Source organism: Chionomys nivalis, chromosome 23 (assembly GCF_950005125.1).
Source record: "Chionomys nivalis chromosome 23, mChiNiv1.1, whole genome shotgun sequence".
Taxonomy (NCBI): domain Eukaryota; kingdom Metazoa; phylum Chordata; class Mammalia; order Rodentia; family Cricetidae; genus Chionomys; species Chionomys nivalis.
The window spans coordinates 14,245,935-14,251,934 of NC_080108.1; positions in this window are offsets into that span (position 1 = coordinate 14,245,935).

The window sequence follows — 6,000 nt, forward strand, 5'->3', positions numbered from 1 at the left end:
GGCGTCCAGATTCCCCTGTCTTCCCAAATGGACAGCAGCTTTCTGGGCGGTTCCTGAAACAACCAGTTCTGGGCACGTAAGTGGCTGAGCTGGCCAGAGCTGGCTGGTTAGAAGTCTAGAGACGCTAGTAGGCCAAGGGCCAGCGCTTCTGGGGCTAGACGAGTCCCAAGTGCATGTTTGGTCCCTCTGCCTTCTCAGGAAGAGCTACAGCAGAAAAAGAACACAGTGGTTATTTTGACTCATCAACAAAACGCATTACCTGTTTATGGCAGGGAGGTTGAAAACAGTGTAAAGTAACACCACCCCGGGACTGGGGTCCTACCCTGAGTCTTGGAGAAGAAAATGAGAAACGACCTTGAATTTCTGATCCCCCCCCCCTCCCCACATCCCTGGGATAAGTGAACGGCAAAAGTGCAGTAGAGTCATGGGAAAACAAGGCTTCGCGCCTGATAGGCAAAAACTCTACCAAGTGAGTAGCACACACACACTTTTTTGTTTGTTTTGAGACAGGGTCTGCTGTGTAGGTCCTGCTGGCCTGGAGCTCCTTGGGATCCCCCTGCCTCCGGACGTTAAAGGTGTTTACGACCCCACAAGGCTGCGACATAAAATTTTAACCAAGTCTCTACTATGGAACAGGTTGAGATGGGCATCCTTCTTGTTAAACCTTTAGACACTTCCTCAATGATTTCCTTTTGCTTCCTCCTCATGAGCGGGCACTTTAGCAGGAAAATAAAATCTACTATGTTTCTAGCTCAGGGAGTGAGTGCACTTAGGGAAATAGCTTTGGAAATCTTCCCACCCTTTCTGTTATCACTGATTCCCGGCAATGCCCCCGGAAGTCTACCTACGGAGAGCACTCTGCAAGCACAGCTAAATTAGAGATCCGCGAAAGGTCATCATGACCTGGAGGCTATGCAAAAGAGTCTGTACTTTCCGTTTCCTGAGCACCCAGTGAGCACCAGCTGCTTGGAAAAACACGGGGACCTGGGCCCTTCCAAGCCTGTGGACTCAGCTGGTTTCTGTGTGGTCCTCTTGGTTCCTTCATTAAGCTCAGACCCGCAAGAGAATGCACCCTCAACCTTCTTCCACAGCTTCTTTGCTCTCTGTCATCTCTCACGCTTCTCTTCCAACCTTCCTTTTGTTGGGTAAAAGGAAACTATTTCGCATCATTGGAAGAGGCGCCATTAGTAGGGGCCAGGTCTTTAGCATTATGGATCCATCCGTCCCCAATGTCCTGTCAATACCCCTTTCTACGACAGGACCTCAGGTGCAGGAGGTGGTTGGAGCTAATATTGTTTCAGTTCACCGCACATAACTGCCATCAGTGTTTGACTGCAAACACTCCTTGATTATACAGCTGTGTTCATCTTTCCTTCTCTTTCCTCCTCCCCTCCCCCACAGACTCCCTTCCCAAGGGGTTTAATAAGCTGTCTTGTTTAGTTACTATCGCTATGATGAAAACTCCACAACCAAAATCAAGTTGGAGAGGAAAGAATTTATTTGGTTCATGCTTCCACATCTTAGTCCACCATTGAAGGAAGAAAGCAGGACAGGAACTCAACCAGGGCAAGAATTTAGAGGCAGGAGCTGAGGCAGAGGCCATGGGGAAAGGCTGCTTACTGGCTTTCTCCACGCGACTTCCTCAGTCTGTTTTCTTGTGGAACCCAGGACCACCAGCCCAGGGGTGGCCCCATCCACAAAGGGCTGGGCCCTCTCCAATCAATCACTAATAAAGAAAACACCCTACAGGCTTGCCTGATCAAATGGAGGCTTCTCAGTTGAGGGTTCCTCCTCTCTGACGACTCTAGCTTGTGTCAAACGGACAGAAAACCAGCCAGAAAGCATGACTACATGCTTTTCTTATTCTCTTTCTTTTGTGTTTCTTTTTGAGAAAGGATCTCACTATAAAGCTTTGACTGGTCTCAAATTCTCTGTGTAGACCAGATGTGCACCGCCACTCCAGGCTACGCTTTTACTCTTTTTTTTTTTTTTTTTTGGCTTTTCGAGACAGGGTTTCTCTGTAGTTTTGGAGCCTGTCCTGGAACTAGCTCTTGTAGACCAGGCTGGTCTCGAACTCACAGAGATCCGCCTGCCTCTGCCTCCCGAGTGCTGGGATTAAAGGCGTGCGCTACCACCGCCCGGCTGTTTTTTTTTTTCTTTTGAGACAGGGTTTCTCTGTGTAACAGCCCTGGCTGTCCTGGAACTCACAGTGTAGATCAGACTGGCCTCGAACTCACAGAGATTGCCTGCTTCTGTTTCCCAAGTGCTGGGATTAAGGGCATGAGCCACCACTGCCCAGCCCCTGTTTTTATTCTTATGTGTTCCTATAAAATACATATTGTACAATTATACATATCATTGTTCTTTTGACAGTATATCTATGTACTGAGGATCTTGGGCACATTAGGCAGGCCTCTACCACTGAGCTACATCCTCAGCCCTTCTGTTAACTATTTTATTTTGAAATAATTAAAGACTCCCAGGAGGTTGTAAAAACAGAACAAATTTACCCTAAAAACTCATTAACAAATTTTTCCAATGATGACATTGTACAAGATATTGCAGAATCAAGAAAATGACATTGGTTCAATTCTTTTAGACTGTAGATTCTACTACCAGGTTTTTACCTTTTTGTTTGTTTTTTGTTGTTTTTTCGTTTACTTCCCTGTTTCAAAGGGACTTGGAAGGCTTAAGAGAATGTCTGTCATACACTGAAGCTGGAGAATGAGACCACACGGGCAGACTAACTGTGACCTGAGAAAACCCAGTAGCCACCAGTGCCTCCTTGTAACTAACAGTTTACACATTGTAGACGTGTTTTGGCTCTAGGAGGCCTGGTCGAGGTGGCGCATGGCAGCTCTTAACTCTGAGTGATCCTCTTGACAGCTAGGTGGGTGCTGCCGTGCCCCCTCTGCCATTCTCCAGCTCACCCACAATGCAACCCCAGCAGCATCTGACACCCCAGTTAGTAAACACACCATGAGACAGAGTCCTTGCTTCTGTTATCACTGTCAGGGGTGGCAGCTTGTCTGTAGCTGTCGGACCTGCCTGCCTTCCTGCATTAGCTGGCGGAGTACATCCTTGCTGTGGGTAGAATGTTTTTAACTATGCAAAGATGCATTGCGTTCGTTCAGGCTGCATTTGTTTAACTATGCAAAGATGTGTTGCTGTTTCACCTTCCCTGCTAAGGCACCTGATTGGCCTAATGAATGACCAATAGCTAGGCTAGGGTAGGAGGGCCTGGTGGACAGAGAGAAAGGGGGCCCAGCTAGAGCCAGGGGCTAGTCAGCTGGGGGCCAGACAGACAGACATGGAGAAAGCAGGAAAGTGAAGGACATAGACGAGGTAAACAAGCCTTGCAGCAGCACAGAGATGAATAGAAATGGGTTAAGATTTAAAAAAAAACAAAACAAAACAAAAAAAACTAGCTATAAACAAGCCTAAGCTAAGGCCAAGCATTCATAATTAAAAATAAGTCTCTGTGTTTGGGGGCTGACAGTCCAGCAAAGCCTGCTGCACATCCCAGCTCCTCTTTAGAGAATACACACGGGGGCTGGAGAGATGGCTCAGAGGGTAAGAGCACTGGTTGCTCTTCCAGAGGTCCCGAGTTCAATTCCCAGCAACCACATGGTGGCTCACAACCATCTGTAATGAGATCTGGTGCCTTCCTTGCCAGCAGTACATTGTATGCTTAATAAATAAATCTTTAAAAAAAAATAAAAAATAAAAATAAAAAGAGAATACACACGAGAGAGACTCAGTCCTAAAGGGGAATGACCGTGGAGGTCAGTCCTAGCTCAGCATAAGGCTGACTCATTTTGCCCAGAGGAACCAGGAAATTCTGTCAGCACAGGAACTAACAGTGACCCTGGCACCAGGGACAGGTTAAGGCCTGCCCAGGGCCAGACCCACTTCTCCGCAGCATCTGTTATTGAGTAAGATACCATTTCACAGGGAATAAGCTCTACATGAGGGGAAAAAAAAAAAAAAAAACTAATCCAACAAAAGCCAGGGATCAACAGTAGTATAATGCTTGCTCAGCATTCTAGAGGCCTTGGTAGGATCCTTGCATCTCATCAAAGTTCAGAAAAAAAATAGGGAAAGCCACCAATTATGGTGGCTCATGCTTATACTCCAGCATTCAAGAAGCAGAAGCAGGAGGATTGCCACGAATTTGAGGCCCCCTGAGTGACACAGTTCTTGGGCCCCAGAATGAGAACCATGTCTCAAAGTGACACCCCCCCCCCCCCAAAAAAAAAGCCAGGTGCGGTGGCTGGCAATTGCCCATAATCCCAGGCAGGACTGCCCCAGGAGAAGACTGTAGCTATGGAGCCTGTCCTGGAACTTGCTCTACAGACCAGGCTGGCCTCGAACTCACAGAGATCCGCCTGCCTCTGCCTCCCGAGTGCTGGGACTAAAGGCCTGCGCCACCACCACCCAGTTTAGTTTGTATTCTCTATCTTCAGTGTGTGACATATATACTTAAAAACCCTCCAAGTCCTGTTGAAACAAGAAAGTAAATTGTAGTCACTGCTCTTCCCGCTTCAAATGCAGGTCCCCAGCCTCTACCAGGCCTTTGACAGTATCTTCTTCATGTCTTTGGCCACTTCTTCAACACTTTCTGTGCACCTGTTTTCTTCCTTTTTTAGTATTTTATGTGTACAAGTTTTCAGCCTGCATGTCTGTGTACCATGTGTGATGCCTGTGGGAGCCAGTAAAGAACACTGACTACCCTAAAAATAGGGTCAGAGATGGATGTGAGCTGTCATACAGGGGCTGGGAATCGAACCTGAGTCCCCTGAAAGAGCGGCCAGTGCTCTTAACCACTGAGCTATCTTTCCAGGCCTTGAACAGCTCTTTTCGATCTTTTCCCTCTACCCAAGTGTCACATGATCTCCCTTTACCTCACATTCTAAGTAAAAGTCAACGTGGGGGTGGGGAGTCCCCTTCTGGTCTTCCTGCTTGCATTAAGGCTATCTGGGAAAGGCAGGCTGTCTTAGGCTATATGGATAAACTGTAGCAAGTTCTAGAACAAATATAGCGAGGCATGGTGGCACGTGGCCCAGCACTCAGGGGACAGAGGCTGATAGATCAAGTTCCAGGCCAGCTAAGGTTATATAATGAGACATGGTCTCATCAAACACAAACAAAATCCCAAATGTAGTTATCTGAGATCTCTGCACAAGGCACCCTGTTTAGTGCTTTGCGTGTAAGCAGGGAGTGGTGGTGGGAACTGGACCTAGGGCCTTGTGTGTTGTGAGATAATCTTTTTGTACATTGTCAATACGTGTCTCTGCCGTGGCACCTTCTGATTGGCTTAATAAGAGCTGAATGGCCCGTAGCTAGGCACGAGAGGATAGGCGGGACTTCCAGGCAGAGATAGGAACTCTGGGAAGAGAAGAGGTGGGATTCACCCGTGAGATGCAGAGCAAGTCAGACGTGCAGAACTGAAGAGGTATAACAAGCGGCAGAATGTAGATTAACATAAACGGGTCAATTTAAGTTATTGAGCTGCTTAGGAACAAGCCTACACTAAAGCCAAGCATTCATACTTAATAAGAAGTCTCTGTATCATTATTTGGGCGTTGGTGGTCCAAAGAAAGTCATATCCTACCGCCAAGTGTGCTCTCATTGCAAATCAGAACTTTTTATGAACACTAACACAGCAAACACAATGACTAGAGGTACATGAGAATGGAGAGGGATGCCACAAAGCATGTCACAGCAGCTTGCTAAGAGCCTTGGATTGAAGGAGAATCTTGCCATCTGTCTTCTGTTTCTCTCTCAGAGCACAGGGAGATGCATTTTCTGAACATCCCTTATCTGTCTTGAGATTGGCCTCTCCGGAAGAATCCCCTCGTTCTGGGTCCCTTCCAGGTCCCTTCCGCCAAATGTCATTAACTCCCCGCCCCCAGGCTCTTGTGTTGGAGATGTGGTCCTCGATGGATGCATTAATTTTTGAGAGATGATTAGATCCTAATGATTCCACCTGCACCAAGG